We start from the raw sequence: 21133 nt of genomic DNA, 5'->3' as shown, positions 1-21133 counted from the left end.
GCTGGATTCCGCTGTTACCCTTGATAAGGCACAGCTGGCCTTGCCCACTGCCCGTACAATGCCAAGTATTAAAGGCCAAGTCAGTACACATGTTACATCTGTTACCTCTCTGCCTCAAATACGGAAAAATTGCCCTATTACTCAAGTAGCCCACACAGTTTACATGATAAAAGTGCCCAAGCTACTAACCAAATTGTAGGAGAACAATGAGTCCTTGGAAAATAACATTTTACACTCGATCAGACACGTGAGAAAATGCTGGTCTGTCAACTTCTCAACCATAATGTCTGGTATCGCCACTCAATGCCGGCTGACCCTTGGGACACATTTGAACTAAATCTAACCTTGCCAGTCTTGGTGGAGGGCCTAATATCTATGAATGCTTGCTCTCTACCTGTAAATGGATCAAGTATATCCTTCAAGAGGAATCGGTTGAATCTGGATGCCTTCAAATCTAAGGGAAATAATAATATGGGTAGACTGGAGCGACTGAAACAAGTGGCCCCAATCCGCGGAAACACCTGCCTGAAGAATACCAATTCCCTAGAGAACGGCCTATCCGATATGGATTGACTCATAACACCGCCATCTTAACCCGAAACTACGCATACTATAGTAAATGCCAATTGCCCCGCATTCTCTATGGGTCATCCATTTTTCTAAATAACTGTGGAAAATTAAGGATGCCCTGGCTATCATGCCGACCAGAGCCAGGGTAGGACAGGAGCTAGTTGCTATGCCTCCCTGTTATCAGAGCAACAAAGTGCTCTGTCACACACCCCCGTCAACACAGACTTACTTACCGAGGGGTCTCAGTTCTCTGGGCCAAATTGGACCCAATTTTCTAACTGCAAAGCTGGTTACTATCCAATCGAACAAATCCTGGAACCAGCATTGCGGTAGTGCTAGAGTATAACCAAACCCTTTAGGATTATCACATCCATCCGGGGTTCACTTCTTTTAGTTAGGCTAGTGCCCCTAGGAATAAAAGTATCAGAAAGGGATGCTCTAGACCTATTTTAATTTCCACAATCACCGCACTACCGAACACACACACCCACACTCACCCTGCGTCTTCATCAACAAAAGATCTCCACCAAAGAGCCCCTTCGCGGGTGCTCGTTGGGCATTGCAGCGCCGGCCCAACGAGGAGCAGGCCCAATGATGAAGCATGACATCCTTCGGGGTGTGTGAGGGCACTTTTTAGAAAGACCTGAATCCTTCCTCACTTCTAGGAACTGCATACCACCTGTTTAGGTCGTGCCTGTAACAGCGCGCACGCTGTTCTGGCAAAGACTTCATGTAGGGGATTTCGAAAACTAACCTAAGAATCGCACAAACGCGATTCTTAGGCTTTTTGTTTTGGCCCACGCTATTGGCCTTTGCGTGCGTCTTTTTAGACAGCACGCAATTGGCCAAAGGCGGGTGCATTGCTCCACCCATGGCCTATTGGTGTCGGTTACCCGCACGGCCGGCATGTGGTTTCAATTATCGTGCCCAGACACGGGCGCGATAATTGAAACCAGATGTCTCGCTGTGGCGCGCACGTGCTCCGAATCTTAGGCGGTTGTGACCACCGGCATTCCCCCTTACCTCAGAATTTTTCTGCTTAGCCAACCTGTAGAAAATCCGCAGAGGTTGTTAACTGGCATATTTAGTCTTCTGACTGTCACTCTGGGCTGGTCACAGCTATGCCTAATACGTTTTAGTGAGATTAATGTCTTTCTTTGTAGAAAACGAGCGATACGTGCTTAAATTGTAAAAGCTTTCCTTTTGCTCAAGTGACTTTATTTAATAGCGACAGCAGCAAAAATGTTCGGAAACGGCATAGTTTTGATAGTGAAGCATTGGAAAAAGTGAAAACTGGCTAAAAGTGTGCATGGACTGAAGAAATGATTTATATCGGACAAAAGTGCGCGTGTGCTTTAGTGAGGGGGCGACCTCTACTGAATTGTAATTGGATTTATATAGCGCTTACTGAGGCGTCGAATCGCTTTACGGCGAGTATTTGCAGATATCATTTGATGACCATGACTGTTCTTGGTTATTGCTTCCCAGTCTGGATGCAGCAGTTATGTGTGCAACCAGATATGGCCAGCTGTAACGGCGAGCTGATCGGCGATGTATGTGTATTCTGTTGTGGATATCCTGACTTTTTTCCGTGCGAAGCCTCCAATGGTCTTCAGTAGAGCTCACCAAGGCTTTCATTGCTCAGGAAGTGCTACGTTAAAGCTAGACCATGATTAGTGGGGCAGCATGCAAGGAACGTCTGTTATTTATCTGGACTTGCTGCTCGCAGGGCTGTGTCTGACCTGGGTGGTTGTAGGCAGAGCTTGGTACTGATTGGCTAGTATTTCCTGCCCTGCAGCAGCCTGTGCTGTAATTGGACATGGGTTGCTGGGCCGGGGGTATTCTTTAGACCCCATTCGCTCCCTGTCTCGGTTGTCAGCTTTTTGCGCCTCCGCCGCAGTCGGTTTACCTCTACCTCCATGTCCTCCACTCTCCAGCACCATGTTGCGGCCTCTGACTGACCAAGAGAAGCGCAAGCAGATCAGCGTGCGCGGCCTGGCAGGTGTGGAAAATGTGACAGACCTGAAGAAGAACTTTAACCAGCACCTGCATTTCACCTTGGTGAAGTACCGCAATGTAGCCACCCCGCGACTATTACTTCGCCCTAGCCCACACTGTGTGCGATCACCTGGTAGGGAGGTGGATCCGCACCCAGCAGTACTACTATGAGAAAGACCCCAAGGTAAGAGCCCTGAGAAGTGGAGGGTTAAGAGACCTGCTTTTGTAGACCACAACCCGTCTTGGCACATACCTTCTCATAGAGCAGTGCTGGTGCAAGGTAGTCCACCAGGAAAAGTGCGCCAGTTTATTGATCCTCTAAAAGCTGGAAGAGCACAGGTCTATCTGCAGGAACCTGGCAGCCTTAAGGTTATCAAGGATGGTCATTTGAGATTGATATTTACAGAACAGGAGGCTCAAGAAGTCCTGGTCTCTTGGCAACAAGGGACTGTGAAATAATATGAAACGAAAAGTTATAATTGTCAGCTGATAAGCTTTTCTCTCCTCTTTGCATTCTTCTTCTTTCTCTTGCCTTTTCTCTTTCTATTTTCCTTTTTCTTCTTCCTAGATGACAGATAATTTTCTTTGTGCTTCTTGTTAATCAAGATGGATAAACAGTTTGGTGGCACTCTGTGTGCGACCTTCCTCCAAAGCTGCCTTTTTGTTGACTGCAATGAGGGGGGGTGATTCCTTTCTATAGATACAAGGTGGGTGCGGGGAGGGGGATCCAGAGAGGGGGGTGGTGGAGGGTGGATTGGTGCAGGGTAAAAGCAAAAGGGGCATGGATTTGATATTTTTTATGTATGGGGGAGTGTTTCTGTTTGTTGACACTCTAGGAAAAGTTGATACTGGCGCGCTGTTTTCTGCTATATTATGGGGATGACCAAATGCTTATGTTGGAACGTATCCAGTCTAAATGCTGCATGCAAACGTCAACTTGTACGAGAGGAGTTAAAGATGTATCGTCCCCACCTAATTTTTTTAACAGAGACCCATCTAGCATATAAAGATCGGGCATTGCTTAACCAACTTGGACATAATACTGTTGTTTGTTCATCTCAGACAGTCTCAATGAGGGGTGTGGCCATATTGGCTAGTAAGATCTTGGTATATAAAATCGGCCGAGTTCTAACTGAATCTAGGGGGAGGTGGGCTATTGTTCAACTTGAGATTTATGGAACCAAATATATGTTAGTTGTTGTTTATGGGCCCAATACAGATGATCCTGAGGTCTTTAATACACTTATGCTAAGTGTGCTGGAATTTCAAGGGGCTCTAATAGTTATGGGCGATTTTAATTGTATCATGAACCAAACTATGGATTCAACTTCCCGCTGTCCAATTTTAAGAATGCCGAGAGTAAGGGCTGCAATCTTGGAGCTTGCACGCCTACCCAATATTCAGGATGTATGGAGGGTTTTATATCCAAATTCCCCGGGGTTTACATATTACTCTTGTCCACATAGACAATACTCAAGGATAGCCATGGCCTGGGTTAGTGATGTAGTATTGTGTTCAGCTAATATGGAGGTCTGCCCTAAGATTACTTCAGATCACAATCCCATTCTGCTGTCTATTTAATTGCTACCAGCTACTAAGTCAGGGTGTTCCTTTTCTTTTCCACACTACCTGTAATCGGATGATGACTATATTCTACATATGGGGAAATTGTTGGCGGAATTTTTACGTTTTAATGTTCATACTGCTTCATCCCATATGGTTTGGGATTCTATGGAGGCATTTATAAGGGGCACTACACAACAATTTATACTGGCAAAAAACAAAATGAAAGAGGCGTCTATTAAAGTAGCGTGTATGACATTAAATAACTTAGAACTCTCTCATGCGCTGTTTATTAGGAGACAAGACTAAGATCAATCCCAGGTTTACATCAAATTAAAAGAAGCGAAAGAATCAGTTTTGGGGATAATCAAGGAGAGAGTGGCTACTGCCGATAATAAATTTCGCTCTGCGCAATCTGAATATAGTGAACAGGTAGGCAAGATATTAGCCTATAGAATTGCTGATAACAAGGCTAAAAAATGAATCACTGCAACCAAAGGTGTGGACAATGCTCTTTACACTGAAACTCACATGATTCAGGCACAATTTGCGTCTTTTTACGAAGATCTATATGCCCCTTCAGACTCAACAGCAATAGATGAATTTTCTAGCTACTTAGCTAATGTAACACTTCCTTCACTATTAGCTGAGGATGCTACTCAATTGGATTTAGAACTATTGACAGAAGATATCTGGATGGCTTTGTCATCACTCCCTTTGGGTGAAGCTTCGGGTGAAGATCAGATACATGTGGAATTCTATAATTTTTTTGAAAACACTATAACCCCGCTTTTCATTAAGGTTATCATAGAAATAGGCGAGTCGAGTACTGTACCACCTTCCTGGGATATTACTATCATCGTCTTTTTCTTAAAGAAGAAAAAGCCACCAGTGGATTGCGGATCTTACCGCTAACCGTCTCTCTCCTTTGATGCCTAAACTGGCCTCCACTCAACAACATGGCTTCATAACAGGTAGAGAAACGTCGACCCATATCAACACTGCAATCACGGCATTTGATTTAGCTAAACAAACCAGGGTTAATTTAGGTATGATATTACTAGATGCAGAGAAAGCTTTTGACTGGGTTGCATGGGGCTGTTTCTGGTCTACTCTTACTCATTTGGAGTCTCTGGCCGGTTTTTGGTATGGGTAAAAGCGCTTTATCGCCTGCCTCAGGCTAAACTAAGCTATGCTGGCTTACAGTCTAGGTCTTTCAGGGTAAATAGGGGCACGTGCAGGGGTGTCCCCTTTCTCCATTACTGTTCGCTTTATATCTCGAACCTTTAATCCAGGCCTTATTGGAGAATCAAAACATATTACCGCTATCTCCAGGACCTAATGAACTAAAAGTTCATGCTTATGCAGATGATATTGCTATTTTTACCATGGACCCAGGCCAATCTTTAGAACTAATTATACAAGAGGCAGAGAAATTTGGCTCATTTTCTGGATATGAATTGAATACTAACAAAACCCAGTTCTTACTGAACTTTATGCCAGACAGTCCTATAATGGGAACATGCTCTGAAACCACTTATCTCGGTGTTTCTATTACTCCTCAGATTGGAAGCATAATTAAACTAAATTATGATGCACTATTGGTTGATACTATAAAAAAAAATAAGAATTGGCATAAACTACCTATTAGTATAATAGGCTGATGTAATATTGTAAAGATGACGATTCTCCCAAAGTTTCTATACCTACTCCGGTCTATTTCCTTGAGAGTTTCCAATTTGTTCTTTAAGAAACTTGATGGGGCAGTGAGCAGTTTTTATATGGGCTATAAGCGCGCTCGTTGGGCAATACATTTTTTTTAAAATACCCCTTTAATCAAGGCGGCCTTACACTTCCTGATTTTAAATTTTATTATTGGGCCTCCTTTACGCTAAGATTTCGTAGCCTTCTCTCCACCAGAGATCAAGATTCTAGTCATAAACTTTTGTTGAGCCAAGACAACTGTAGGTTTCTCTACCAGGTTCGTGATCCAAACTACTTTAAGAGAGTACGGTTTAAGACTCTCAGGGGGTTAGCTACTATTTGGTGAGAAATTGCTACTAGGTATTCTCTACCGATCTACTTTACTAAGTTTCCACTGTGGGATAACCCACTTCTCCCTGGCATCTTTCATGACAGGGTAGCGAAACAATGGGCTAGCCTGGGGGTGGACAAATTGGAAGACCTTTATGATTGTTACGGTTTTCGTACTTTTCAAGACTTGCAGGATATTTTTTCGATACCACAACAACATTACTATAAATACCTGCAACTCAGGGATTATTTTCTGAGATTACAAAGTCTTAAATCGGTAGAGACTCATCAATTATTGATATTTTTACATGAACCTCCTCAGAAGAAGACAATATGTGCGGCAGATCGGCTTTTTAGCCAGGATAGATTGGATACTTCTACGCATTTAGCTGAAAAAATGGAGCTCAACTCTATGGTGGAAATAACCCCTATAATGCTGGATGACGCATTTTCAACATTAAAAGATGCTGTCTGGTCTATCAACTTGAGACTTCAGCAATTAAAGACAGTATGCATGTTGTACTATATGCCCGATAAGATAGCAAGATGGGGACAAACAACAATTCACTATTCCAGTAACAGGGTGAATTGCCCTAAATGTGGAGAGCATAGGGCTAATATTGTTCATATGTTTGCCACATGTCCACAGTTCGTGGCTTTCTGGTGTGAGGTTATGCTGGTCTCCAAAAATCACCTTAGATTAGATATGACCCTCTCTAACAAAGAGATCATGCTGGGCTATAAGAGGGATCTCAATCGGGCGAGGTCTGCATTAATGTCTATAATTATATATATTTTGTTTATAACTTTAATTTTAGTTTTTGCTTATTCAAACAATCAACATTACAGCATACAATAGTACATTGGCATCATGCGCATGACCCCAGAGGCAAACAGGGTAACTGTCCAGATTGAGCAGACAATGAGATCACATTATGCACATCACAGTAGTGCGCTGTAATTACCAGGGGGGATTCATTACACTCAATTCCCAGAGTCTGCCCCATCCCAGTTTCCCCCCCCTTCTGAGGCGGCCCCACCAGATGTTGAATCACTCTGTCTATATTTATAGTTACTACTAGATTGGCTGTATCTAGAGCTTGGATTTCTCCAAGACCTTGCAATGCAGCAGAATCATGGGGTATTTTTATGGAGGTTTTTGAACGGGAAAAGGCTTTAGCAAAGGCTAGGGGCTCAAAGTCGATGCGGAGATTTAACGCTATCTGGCATGGTATGAGTTAAGATTTATTTTGAAAACTCTCTGGCATTTTATTTTGTAATATCTTCCTTTTTACTGTGCTTGTTTTACTCCCCTTGTAATTAAGAGTATACGGTGCCTGAAAACACAATATGCTGATGTATCTTTTTCTTATTTTTTTGTTGTCCTTTTCCCCTTTGCTAAAAAAAAAAACAATTATTTTGCACTTTTATTATTGTATTGATCAATTTGAATGACTTTATATTTGTGTGTATGTTGCCTTTTAAGGTTTTTTCAAAACTGAAATAAAGGATATATGATGATGACGATTGTAACCCAAATGACTTTCTTGTTTATCTTTTAGGTTTAACTGTTTATTAAATGCCAATTAACTATGCACATGACAGATCTGCCAACTTCAAAAAACACAATTTACTATGTGAGGAGGGGTACTTGGAGGGAGCTGGGCTTCATACATAAAGTGTTAAAGAGGCACTTTGGCAGCCCTACCCCACAAACACTAAAAAAAAAATTAAAAAAAGGGTGCTGTGGTTGTCACCAATGTTATGGGTCCCATGAAGGTCTGAAGGGCGAAACAAGTCAGGAGTTGTGTTGTAGACACTGGCAAAGTCAGCAGGTTTAGGTTACCACATTAGAGTAAGACCCATTGCAGGTAGCCATCAGGAGTGGACAGAGAGACATATAGTTGTGAACTAGTCCCTCATGCAGTTCTATGCAGACACTCAATTGGAAGCAAAAAGCATATACTCAAATAGCCAATGGCACTTGGTGAGAGATGAATACCCCACTGGGCTGAGACAAGGTGCGATTGACAAAGACCCAAGCAAAAGGCTGAAATAAACTGGTCGAAGAAAGCCAATGGTTGAGAGGGGCTGACCCAAAGCAGACTCTGTGTACAGTGTAAGCAAATGTCTGTTTGACAGCTGCACTATCAAAATCCAGACGTAAGAGGCGAGAGATCACACTTGTGTAATCAATAAAGCAGTATCTGAAGATCGATTAACAAACTGTGGGAACAACAAAGCCTTAGTACTGAAATTGACCTCTTTCTCAAAACCCGTGTGACTCTAGGAATAAACTACCCTACTTAAAGGGTATTTTATAGATATATCAATAAAATAAGTTAAACAAAATAATTTTTTAGCTCCTGCTTTTTCATGCTTCAACCTAATATTCTCTTTTATGTAACAGTGCTATTTATTTCTTGATTTTCACATAGACATATTCTTGTTTTCATCAGCAATCTCATTTACTTTTAATCAGTGCATTTCAAAATGTTGTCTTACTTCATTTGGATCGAAAAAACTGTCTTCATTTCGCCTGCAATATAAAATGTACATTTTAATTTACTCTTTTTTTGTACATCAATGATAGCTTCATCATTTATTCATTCATACCTAAATGTATTGATAACAAACGTTGTAGTAAATCCATGCTTCTTATTCTTAGACACTGATTTCAAATACCATTCTTATATTTAATATCCATATTAGCTCCCTCTTACTCTTCGTCTTACTCTTCATGGAAGTCCCAATGGCAACAGTGATTGACAGTCAGTTCACTTAGAGCATTTTACTCAGCATGTCAGTATGGATTTTGATACAGTGCCTCTCATCAGGGTGATAATGGTGCCTCTGAAGTGGAAGTTGAGGGAGAGATCAAAGAGGAAATAGATCTGGAGGACGATCCTGGATGAAGTTATGGCTCATCTCTGAAACGATGGGCTTCAAATGCCCGGGCCATCGACTCGGTGCAAGTGGCTGCCCTAGGTGCCATAGCCAACACATTTTTTAGATCATTTCTCAGTGGCATCTTGTTAAAGGTGGGGTTTGTTGTGTATGTTAGTGGAATCCTATGTTATTGAGGTCAATGTGACAGTGTCAGACTTTTGGAAGGTGGTTAACCTGTACTGGGGCGTTGGATGCAAGCTGGGTATGGAATTCACCATATCTCTATTTTGCTAAAATAAATTCAACTTGAATAATATTTGTCTCTTGCCATCATTCCAAATAGTTCATGATACATATGGACAGACACTGGATTTATTGGCCCGTGTTTCATGATTAAGTTATATGAGGCACAAAATATTGTTCATTATACTGGAGCAATACTTCCATGTATGTTCTCATTACATGTGGCACGGAACTTGGGCCCCTATTTGCCCATTCGCCAATTGCTGATTATAGGAGTCACAGTAATTCGGGGGTGGGGAAAATATGGTGTTCCATATTTTTGGGGAACAACCAGTGCTTAATTTGAGCCGGTGCTATCCGGTGCCCAGCACTGACACGTAATTGGTTTCCGGCACCTAAATTGTCAACACCATACTTAGAACAGTCCACCACATGGTGGCGCTGCTCATTTAATTTAGAGATGAGCAGAACAACAGTAGTTTAGGACAATAATATACATAACAAAATTACTAATACCTGCCTCCTCAGCCATTCCTTTAGCTTTGGGGACTTGGAATAATCTGAACTGTCGCACTTGCAGGCGAGAGAGATGGTTAATAGTTGTTTTAGCAGCGATGACAAGGGCGATGGGTGGTGCAAGCTGCAGTGGCCTCCTAGCCAGAGCCCTGACACTTAATAGTTTACAAATTAAACACTGGGAACAACATACAGGAATTGTAGAATGTGTGTGCTTCCAAATATTGCTGCAAAACTTGAAATTCTAAACTGGCCAGTAGCTTCTGTTACAGGCCCTATCGGAAATCCCACGCCAGTCCGAATGAGGGCCTTAGCGGAACCAAGGTTCCTCATTCTATTGCACTTCATTAGTTCCACATCCACCCGCCAATTCCACTTAAATGTATCTATGTGGTGAACCCCTAGTGTTCTCTGAGTGTAATAAATGAATGGCAAAAGCAGCATCCAATGAAGAAGAAAATGGGTTCTATAAGGATGTATTAAGCATGAGTGAGGCCATTGAAAGGGTTGAGGAACTGAATTGCGTTCAAAGAAGGAGCCTGTCCTGTTCAGTATAAAGTTATGAATGCGCCATTATCTTACCGGGGAGAACTGAGTGACAAGACACAAGATCAGGCTAAAGTTAAACCTATTGAATCTTCAGAACGGCTCGCTCGCGACAGGCTTGTTTATGAGATCCATGGTGAAGCTTGTTTCATGAGGCTTATCTGTCACTTATTACTGTTCCGTCACGCGCTCCCACATATACACAAGATGTTTCAACCACTGCCACACGTTTGGTTTGGCAAGCGTGTATCATTAGGTGTGTGAGCCTTTTCTATGGATACTGGAATGACTAGAAGTTACTGGTACTATGGGTGGCGGGTACTGTCATTTAACACGTGTCTCAAGGCCTTACGGATTATTGTACTCCAATTTAATGGCAACGTTACTGTCTTTGTGCTCTTGACTCTCAACTCAATGGATCACTAGGGCCATCAGTCAAGGCTTACTCTAGGAGGTGGTGGAGAGAGTGGAACTCAGATACTGTTTGCAATGGGATCATACAAAAGAAAATCAATGTTTGCTCCGAGTTCCATTTTTTAAAAATATTACAGCAGCCATTTAGAGTTTGATGGAGTTTGACATCCATTGACTTAAAAGTGGGAAACAGCGTGGTTTTCGACGGTGGGAACTCAGCTGGCTGCACAGTCAGAAACTCTTCCCAGTGACTAATCTTCAACAGAGCTGCTGAGAAGACACCCAATGCCATGCCCTGAGAAGCATGGCAGACAAGGGTAGGAAATATTAGCAATAATCCCCACCCCTCTGCATTCCCTCGTCTGAATGGAGAAAACGTCCTGCCTATCAAGGCCTCTGCTTTTCATAAACATACACTTGCAATGGGAGGTGTTTCTGAACTACAAAAGAAAATGAAAAGCACACCACACAGCATGAGAACTTTGTTGAAAATGTTCCCAATTTCTTGGCAAAGACACATTCACTAAAAAATGTCTGCCTTTCTGATAGTGCACTCTAAATATGAAAGGCAGGCCAGAAGCTGTATCTCAGTTCACTTAAAGGTGCCTTTGTATAGCTAGCCCCTCGAGTACCTCTTACTTTGACAGTACTGTCCAGGGCATCTTTAAGACTGATCCAGAGAGTGGTTCCAGGCAGATAGCAAATGCCTGGTAAGCTAAATCTTTCCCTTGTCAAATTAATCAAATGTGCTCCTTAGCGTAAAGTGGCAGGTTAAGTGGTGGAGCTGAGAGTGACTTCTGCTTTTTCTTGAATAAACACAACATGCCTCAGTTTCCTGGGATCCTGTCTATGCCTCTCCCACCCTTGCCGCACATGCGTAAAATCACTCAACACTTTGTTTGCCAAATGAATGGAAGACAGGTGGACATCAGAATAACATTATTCCTGGTGAAGTCGGGATTCTTATGAGTCGCCACTCACTGTGGTGGGGACAAAATATCAATTAGACTAGGCAGAGTAGATATGGATGTGTGGGGTTGTATTGTAAGAGAGACACCATCACATGAAGCTGACCAACTTTTGAGTTTACTTTTCAAATCAAAATAAGGCTGGGTGCTATTTAATTTCTAATAGATAATAATGGAATCCTCTGCAGGGACATAGCTATTATCTGGAGGGGTCGATAAGCAGGCAATCAACCCGATTGTACTGTATGTGTTGAAAATATATATCGTGTAAGATAGAGCGTCACCGTTATTCTGAGATTTGTAGGGGTGCATCATATTCACTGTTAGTCCGCACCCACATATTATTTGAAGTAGTTTAAGTGTGACATAGAAATTGTATTATTAGAATCGTTTAACATAGAGGTGATTAGAAATGTAACCATGCTTCTCATGAAGAATAATGTCGTAGATCATTGCAAATGTATTTGCGTAAATGCATAATGTTTGATTTATGTAATGCAATGTGTTAGTTAAACGTGTGTCATGTTAAATTTGCACGTGTAGATTGCTTATTTATGTTTAAAAGAGTAATGAACTAATGCTTAATGTGTGATTTAGTAAGGTGTTTAACAGTGTAAAGGCCTGATCGCATATACGTTAAAGAGAAAGGCCTGTTCAATTCTTATGTTAGCTAACGTTGTAGGCCGAAAATTATTTCCCTTGGTAAAGGCTTTGGGTTTCAGGAGAATGGAAAATATTAGAGAAGGGAAAGGTTTTTTGTTCCCATGTTTCTGTTGCAGGTGCAAGGACATTAAGCTCGTTAGAGAGACTAGGTCTTTGTTTTAGGAGTTAGGATGGTACGAGAAGCCAACAGGGGAGTACATTGGAATTTACGGATGACACTTTCAGCGAAGAAGGTGCCTGGGACCCAAGGTCAAGCTAACCGTCGTTGGATGGAGTACAAGTTTTGCTGGAAAAGTACTGGGAGAAGACCTGGCTGAAGAGGTGTGCTGAAGGGCGTGTTCTACGTTTTTGGGATTTTGTATTAGGGACAGTGCCCGAGGGTGGAGCAGTTGAGGTTTAGACGGGACGCTAGAAGGAGCATCTTAGAACGAGCTCTGACTAAGTGAATGTACTTCTAAGGAAGTCTTCACTTCTGACACCTTTTTACTCTCTTGCCTGGGAGGGAAATGTTAAGCAGGGACGTCACCTTAGAGCTAGAGTAGGGATAGATTAACTGTTCTTCTTTTAAGCTAATGATTCCTAATGTAGATATTGGACTGACCATTGCATTTCTTATGCTCCTAGAGCTGGTTATTCTTTTTGTTTTGAGTCGTATGAGACTCTTACGTAGACTTGCGTTTGTTCTAGTGCCCATTTATCTTCTTCACCTTGTGCTGAGGTGTCTGTATGTGCAGTTATTTTTGGTTGTAATAAAATCCTATAAATTTTAGATTCAGAGTCAGTGGTCCTTCTTAAATGAGATTTGATTCTGATGATTATGTATTAAGAATTGGGTTTTCTCCCCTCTACACTATTTAGCAGATAAAAAGATCCTGGCGACCTGAGAGGATTCTTGAAGAGAACCAGGTAGGCACAAATCCGGTCCTATCATGTACGTAATCTCAGTATAGTGGAGGTTCATACAGTTCCATGGCTGGTGTGCTCTACAAGTGCTTAATTGAATTGTTATTGTTAACTGGGACTTATAGAGCGCGTATTCACCGACAGGTCTCTTGGCGCTATGAGAGAGAGAGACTAAACTCCGCCAAAGATCAGCATGTACACGCTCCCTGTCTTGGCCTATGTTGTGCCCCAAGCTTCTGTAAAAAAAAAAGTGTCTTATGTTTTTTTCCTGAATGGGAAAAGGGTAGGTTCCCTACGTAGGCTCTCCGGTAGCCCGTTCCACAGTTGAGGGGCCACTACAGAGAAGGCTCTGCCCCCTTTGGAGGTCGTATTGAAGTGTAATTGAATGTGCATAGTCCTTGTGAAGCACATTTAAGTCAATTATAGTGCTCGATGTAGTGTATTCAGCAAGGAGGTAATACATGTATGAACAAAGAGAGAGAAAGAGAACGAGAGAGGGTGAGAGATGGAGAGAGAGAAAGAGAGTTTGGAGAAGTCCTCACTTCTGTTGGTTTTTCACATACTGGGCAAATACAAAGGAAGACATGAGGTGACACCCAATGACTATTAATGAGATCTCCGGGTGCACATACCTGAAAACAGATTTCCACTCAGAGGGGGATTCCTAGGTGAAAATGAAGTCCTTCATTAATTTTTTAATTCAAGGTTTTATTGACATCTTGGAATACACATCTCTCGCACACACTTCCCCGCTGTAGTTTCCCAAGTCCCTCACAGAGATTTACCCCTACCAGTTTCAGAATGGTGTCCCTCTACGTCTTTCTCCAGTTTTCCTCCAGAATTGCGTTCCCTCTTCTTTTCGGATCACATATTTTTGTGCAGCACCCGTATTTCCCCTTTTTTTTTTTTAATAATTTTTTATTGAGAATTCATGTTACATTGTAGCAATACAGTATGAATAAATTTGACTAAAAAAGAAAAACTAGATAAGATATAAGCAGATTAAAGAAATAGCAATGAAATATGAATAAAGCAAGAACATGGTATGTAGAGGTCGGTTGACGAATTACATTTCTAGTAACTGATTGAGATTGGAGGTTGAAAATCATGGAATGGTGTGGCATAAATATTGATATTGATATTGAGATGCGTATAATAAACGTAGTGCCGGTTGCCACAATCAGAGGAAGAAAGAGAGAGAGAGAGAAGGTATAGCTAATGAAGGTATAAGTATTAGAGTATAAACGTAGCCATATTCTGAGAATCAGTAAGATTACGACAATCTACTAGTGCGCCAAACCGCCACTGGTGCCCAAATCTTCAACCACAATTCTCTTAATTTTTTTCCCTTAAGTTGATACAGAGCCGCCTCCACATTATGTATACCCAGAAATCTGGAAAGCCACATTTGAAAGGTTGGGACCTGTGTATCTTTCCAAGCTGCTGAGATTAAGATTCTGAGTACAGCAGTGGAGATAAAAATTAGGGCTTCAGTTTCAATATTTAATTTCAATTGACTTTGACATCCGATAATCATGAGTGTCGGAGACAAGGTTATCTGAGAATCCAGCAGTCCTGACCAGAATGATTCGATCTCTGTTTTAATTGATTCTAGTTTGTCGCACTTGTAGAACATATGAATAATGTCGGCTGGGCTTTTGCAGCATCTGGGACAATTGCTATTCTCCCTCTTGCCCCAATCATGAAGTTTAGAGGGGGTGTAATAGAGCTTGAATAATGTTTTGAAATGTTGAGCTCTTAAATTGGAGGAGCGTAGGAACCTTCTATCCATTTCAAGGGCTCTATCCAGGTCAATATCCGGATCCTCCAACTTTGCAGCCCAGGCTGCCTCGGTTTTACCGATATCGTCCTGGGATTCCTGCAAAAACAGCCTGTACACACCATTAATTCTAGGTTCGCCGACCTTCAGATAATCCAATAACTTACACCTCTCCCTTAAGACTATTCGGGGCCTTATTGATCTGATAGTACTGAACACCTGAGCATATTTATAATCTTGTATACCCTGAAGCGAGTGCCTTAGTCTTAATTCTTCCAGAGTTCTGCACTCATCCCTGAGAATAACTTGCCCCAGTGTCAGGATACCTTTTCCTGCCCAATGTCTCCAGGACCCATCATTGCTTAGATTGGGAAAGAGGCCAGAATTGCAGAGTGGGGTATGGTGATTATATTTGGAGATTGACAATACTTTCTGAGCTGCAGCCCAGACCCCCCATATTCTTTCGAGTGTCTTAAGTCTTGACTTACTATAATATTTCCTTTCTGTTCTCCTTAGTAGAACACCAGTAGCCTCACTGCCAAGTAGTAATTCAAAGATAGATGGAATCGCGTCTTGCCTTCTCGGGAGGTTTGAGCTGCTTCCCACTGGTTCAAATAAAATAGCCATCTGCGTAAGAAGACAAGACCAATGATAGTATCTAACGTTTGGCATTCCCAGACCACCCCTTTCCTGAGGTAGTGACATGTGTTTCAAAGATCTTCTGACCTTACCATATTGCCACAGGAAGTTCATAAAGATGGATTCTATTTCCTTAATGATTTTCCCCTCTATTTTAAAGGGGATCGACCGGAATTTATATAACACCTTGGGGAACATAGTCATTTTGATTACATTGGCGCGACCGATTATTGAGAGTTGTAGGGTGTCCATTCTTTTCAGATTCTCCTTCATGGATTCCATGAGAGGGATGAAGTTATCTCTAATTATTAGCTCCGGTTGTGCGTTGATCGTTATCCCCAAGTAAACCACAGAGTCAACAAATCTGGCGTCTAGCTTGTTTATGTTCTTGGAGCAGAGCACCTGTGTCTTGCCCACATTTAGACGATAGCCAGATTGTTCGCCAAACTTGCTCGTGGTACCCACTACTTCTCGCATAGCTGTTTCGGGATCAGTAGTAATGACAGCTAGATCATCGGCATATGCCAAAATTTTTGTTTGAAATCCATTCGTAACTACCGGTTTAATTGCTGTGTTGTTGATTATTTGGCGTATTAGGGGATCGATGTATAGTGCGAATAATATGGGTGAGCATGGACAACCCTGCCTTGTCCCCCTCGTGATAAAAATCTTATCTGAACTCTCGCCCATCATTTGACTTTTCGCCACTGGGGTGGCATACATGGCTTGAATAGCCTTCATAAACCTTGGTCCAAACCCCAATTCGACGAGCACATTCCACAGCAATTCCCATCTGACGCGGTCAAAAGCTTTCTCCGCATCTAGGAGGATCATTGCGACCCCTCCTTCCCCGGCAGCATGGATATCAAACAACGTGATAGCTCGTCTAATATGATCTGTTGTTCCCCTACCAGGAATGAAACCGTGCTGCCAAGGGGAGACCAGGGATCCAACGATCCGTCCTAGGCAGGTTGCCAAGATCTTGGCATATAATTTATTATCCGCATGTATTAAATATATGGGTCTGTATGAGCCCGGATTTTCCGTGGGCTTACCTTTTTTATGGAACACCACTATATTGGTGTTCATCCATGACTCAGGGATTAAACCTGTGTTTATAACCCCATTAAAAAGGTCTAGCAAAAGTATTGATGTTTCTTCAAAAAAGCTTTTGTAGAGCTCGATTGGTAGACCATCGGGGCCTGCGGCCTTCCCTGCTGCTAGATCTTGTAAAGCATCCGAAAGTTCATCCATAGTGATGGGTTGTTCTAGATTTTCTCTATCGTTATGGGCCACTTTAATCCCTGATCCTGTCGACTCAACCAATGGCTCCACTCTCACCACATCTTCCCGATAAAGTATTTGATAGTATCTTTTGAAGACATCTATAATGTCCTTTGGCTGCTCATAAGTCCTACCCAGCTCTACTATGCGTGGGATAATATTTTTCAACGTTGCGTGTCTAATACGTAATGCCAATGCTTTCCCAGCTTGCTCCCCCGTCTCATACATATTCCTTCTCTGTGTTTGATATTCAGCAGCAGCTTTTTCGGCTAATTGTTTTTGTATCTCAGCTTTGATAGTACTCACTCTTTCTAAGCTTATAATGTCCGACCTTCTATCCAATATATCTTTCCTATGCTGTTCCTCCGCTGCTGTCAATTTATTCATTAATTGCTCTCTTTCTAAGTTCAGTCGTTTCCAGTTACGAGAGGTGTAGCTGCTGGTTTCTCCCCTTAAGGCGGCTTTATAGCAGTCCCAGACAGAGTTTCGCGATGCACTATATCTGTTAGCATCAAAAAAGGCCTGTGACCAATTCTTCATATATGCTATATATGTGCTATCGGTTAAGAGCTTCTTATCAAAAGTCCGTGGCCTCAATGGTTTAGCAGGTCTATTGAAAGCTATTGTTAATAACAGTGGATTATGGTCCGAAATTATTTTAGGTAATTTGCTGATTTTTAGTGAGCTAATCTCAGTGGCGGTAATCATAAAATAGTCCAGCTTGGAATATTTCTTAAAGGGGTGGGAAAAATATGTAAAGCCTGAGTTCCCTGATTCAATGCTGCCCCAAACATCCCTCAAACCATGTGAATCCATCATTGAGCGTACTGCCCGATACGCCCGGTATAGGCTATTCCCCCTTCAAAATCTGCAGAGATATTGAAATCCCCGCAAACCACTATAGGTACTGGCCAGGTAGCTAGCTCCTTCTCAATATGATTGAAGATATCGGGGTCGTCGCTATTAGCCCCATATATGCTGCAGATAGTAATACCAGAATTCATTTCGCATAATGCCCAGCGCCCCATGGTGTCAGCCTTGAATCGTTTAGCTCCCCCCAAACCGACCTTACCAATGATAGCAACCCCCCTAATGGTAGAAGTTTGGGAGGAGCAGGATAGAGTCTCGAATCCCTTTATGTTTAACCAATGCCTTTTCCCCCATGGCAGATGGGTCTCCTGGATACACATGATATCTGTATGTGTAAATTTAACAAATTCCTCTAATCTTCCTCTTTTTTTCCAATCATTTAGGCCCCCTATATTCATAGAACAGATCTTAAGTTTTGCCATTCTTTTGTTTTAGATCCTTCCTTGTCGAACTCACAGTTGGTATAATACAGACACGTTTTGACTACATACCTTGTTACGGCTCTAAATCTTAATCTGATTGTATTTACAATAGTATCATGAGTTCTCTTTTTTTGATTTACACCCCCCCAGCACCTACCCATCCCTCCCTCTTCAGCCCCTTCTCCCACCCTGTCCCTCCCACACCCCTCGACCACCCATTGAGGCATCCTAGGTCCGGACCGGATCTAGGTGTGGGCGTCTGTGTGGTCCGTGCCCCACAATCGCCTCCAGAGCCACCGCGCCCGCCATTGAAGTATGGAGGAAAGAAAAAAAAAAGAAAAAAAAAAAAATAGGAAAGGAGGAAAACAAACCATAAAAAATGAAGATTTGAGTCTATATCCAGATAGTGCTTAACCTTTAAGTCTCATTCACTTAACTAACTAACCCCCTTAATGTTGTTAATTAGCTTTCCTTTCAGAATCCAATATTTCTTGCAGGTAGCCTTCCGCTTGAATTTCGCTGTTGAAAAAGCGCGTGGTACCTTTGAAGTTTACTTTCAAGCGAGAAGGGTTTTGTAAGAACACAGTAGCCCCAGCTTTTTCAAAAGGGGTGAAAAGCTGTCGCATTCTCCATCTTCTTTCAACTGTTGGATGTGCATAATCTGGTCTTACAAAGAAGGAGAATCCATTATATTCCCGTTTGCTGGTGGGCCGTGCTAGATCGTATATGGCTTCCCGTAACAGAAAGTTACCAAAATACACTAACATTGCCCTTGGGTATGTGGTGGAATTCTTGGCTTGTTTACGTTGTGTTAGGGGGAATCGATGGACCCGCTGGATTTCTTTATCCAAATCCCAGGATTCTAATTCAGGGAAAGTTTTTTTCACGAGAGAGCTTATATATCCCCTAGGATCATTTCTCTCGACGGCTTTCGGAATACCGAGGAACCGGAGGTTGTTTCTTCTTGAGCGATTCTCCTGGTCTTCGAGCTTAAACATTAGGTCTCGAATAACCCCTTCTTGAGATTTTTCTTTCTTTTGAAGGCAGGCAACATCGTTCTCTAAATACTCGGTACGGGTTTCTAGAGATCCCATCCTTTCTGATATTTCGGTGCAGGTGCTGCCAATTTTGTTGACCGCTCCTTCTAGCTTCTGAATGGCAGCGTGATTCCTCTCGCTGTCTTTCTTTATATCCTTATGAAAGTCTCTAATGGTCGTCAAAATATATTTTAAGGAGGGTTCAGCCAATTTCTCTTTTCTTGTAGCCGAGCCATGTTGTAGCTGGATGTCGCATCCATTTGATTCTTCTCCGCTGTGCTGAGCCGGTATAGCTTCATCAGAATAATTGGATTTATTCATGTTTTTGGTACCTTGCTGGGTCATACTTCCTTGCTCTAAGCTTTCTTCGAGATTTGACTTATTGTGCCGTAGATTTCTTGTTCTCCTTTTCTCAAATTTTTTCCCGCGTGGGTTGTTAGATTGATCTGGAGCGCTAGATTTCTTGATGTCTAAAGAGTCTGTGCCTTCAGCACCCGTATTTCCCATTGTTGTTTAATAATTGGTTCACATTATTCAGGCTATGAATGCTGCATTATAAAGGAAGTTTACAAGCACGTCTCTTACATGTAAAGTGCCATTATAAGAGAAAAGGCCAGGGTGAGGTGCTTATGGGAGCGCAGTGTAGTGCTTACAGCTACCAAGGTAAGATGCTTGCAGTCACTTAACCAGTCCTGAGGTTTATAGGAAGAAGTGTCAGTTAGACAACTGTCAATCGGCTAATGTAGCAGACCTGTCGAGAAGTGCTGCAACTGTGCATTACCGCCAGTCATAGAGGAAATAGCCTGCAGAGAAGTGCTGGCAAACATTTACAGCATGGCAGTCATATTAAGATATCCCAGCTCTATTGGTGTGGTGATGCATTCCTACAGCACATTCAAACAGTCTTTGGCCTTTGTATTATAGAGTTATGCACCCTTAGAGGTTCAATAAAATCAGAACGGCCCTCACCCTCTTTGGGCGCGTACAATGCCTTATTAGTTGCATGCAAGAAGCTGTGTATACAAGTTTGCAATTAATTATTCGCCCATGTCGCAGTAAATGAAAGAGATTTGTAGGTACAGGCAATGTAGAGATAATATAGTGTGGAAAGATGTAAAACTGTGAAAGCAGATGTATTGGTTATATAACACGTTGTCAAATGGGTTGTAAGAATCTAGGAAGACCGCATCTCTTGTTTTCACCTAACATCGCCATTAGATAGAATGCAAATGGTCTTCCTGTGCACCAGTGCACGATGAACAATGAAGTGGTACACAGTAGGAATAGAAGCCCTGCGCAAGAAACATATTAACTACCTATCAGCTTGACCTACTGTCTTCGTCTTCCCAGTAGTGAGTTCGAACAGTATTTTTCCACTTATAGTGCTCGGGAGGTTACCTGGCAACCCTAGCTATGAGTCTTCCTCTTCCACCCTATGGGGTAGAGGCTCCTGCCTGGGCTCGTTTCGCACCTGTAAGTGTGTTAAGCTTCCCCATTGGCCCTCCGCCTGTCCCTATCAGCACCTGCTGCAGATGCCGCTACAGGTGTCAGAGTCAGCTGCTCGTAGGATCGCCCCACCGTCACGTGACCCGCACTTGATGCGAACGCTGGACCGATGCACTTTGTCAAGCTGGAGCCGTCACGTGATATCTCTGGGCATCTCAATCATTGCTCACTGTATGATGTCATCCCACTCACCTATTCACAAAAAGACTCACTCGTATGCCCGCGCCCATTGGCGCAGGGAAAGTTCTATCATTTTCTATTGGCTGTGACGGTTGTCTTTCAACAACA

The sequence above is a fragment of the Triturus cristatus genome, chromosome 10 (genome assembly GCF_964204655.1).
Source record: "Triturus cristatus chromosome 10, aTriCri1.1, whole genome shotgun sequence".
NCBI classification, from domain to species: Eukaryota; Metazoa; Chordata; class Amphibia; order Caudata; family Salamandridae; genus Triturus; species Triturus cristatus.
The sequence above is the reverse complement of the archived record's forward strand: the minus strand, read 5'-3'. Positions refer to the sequence as shown.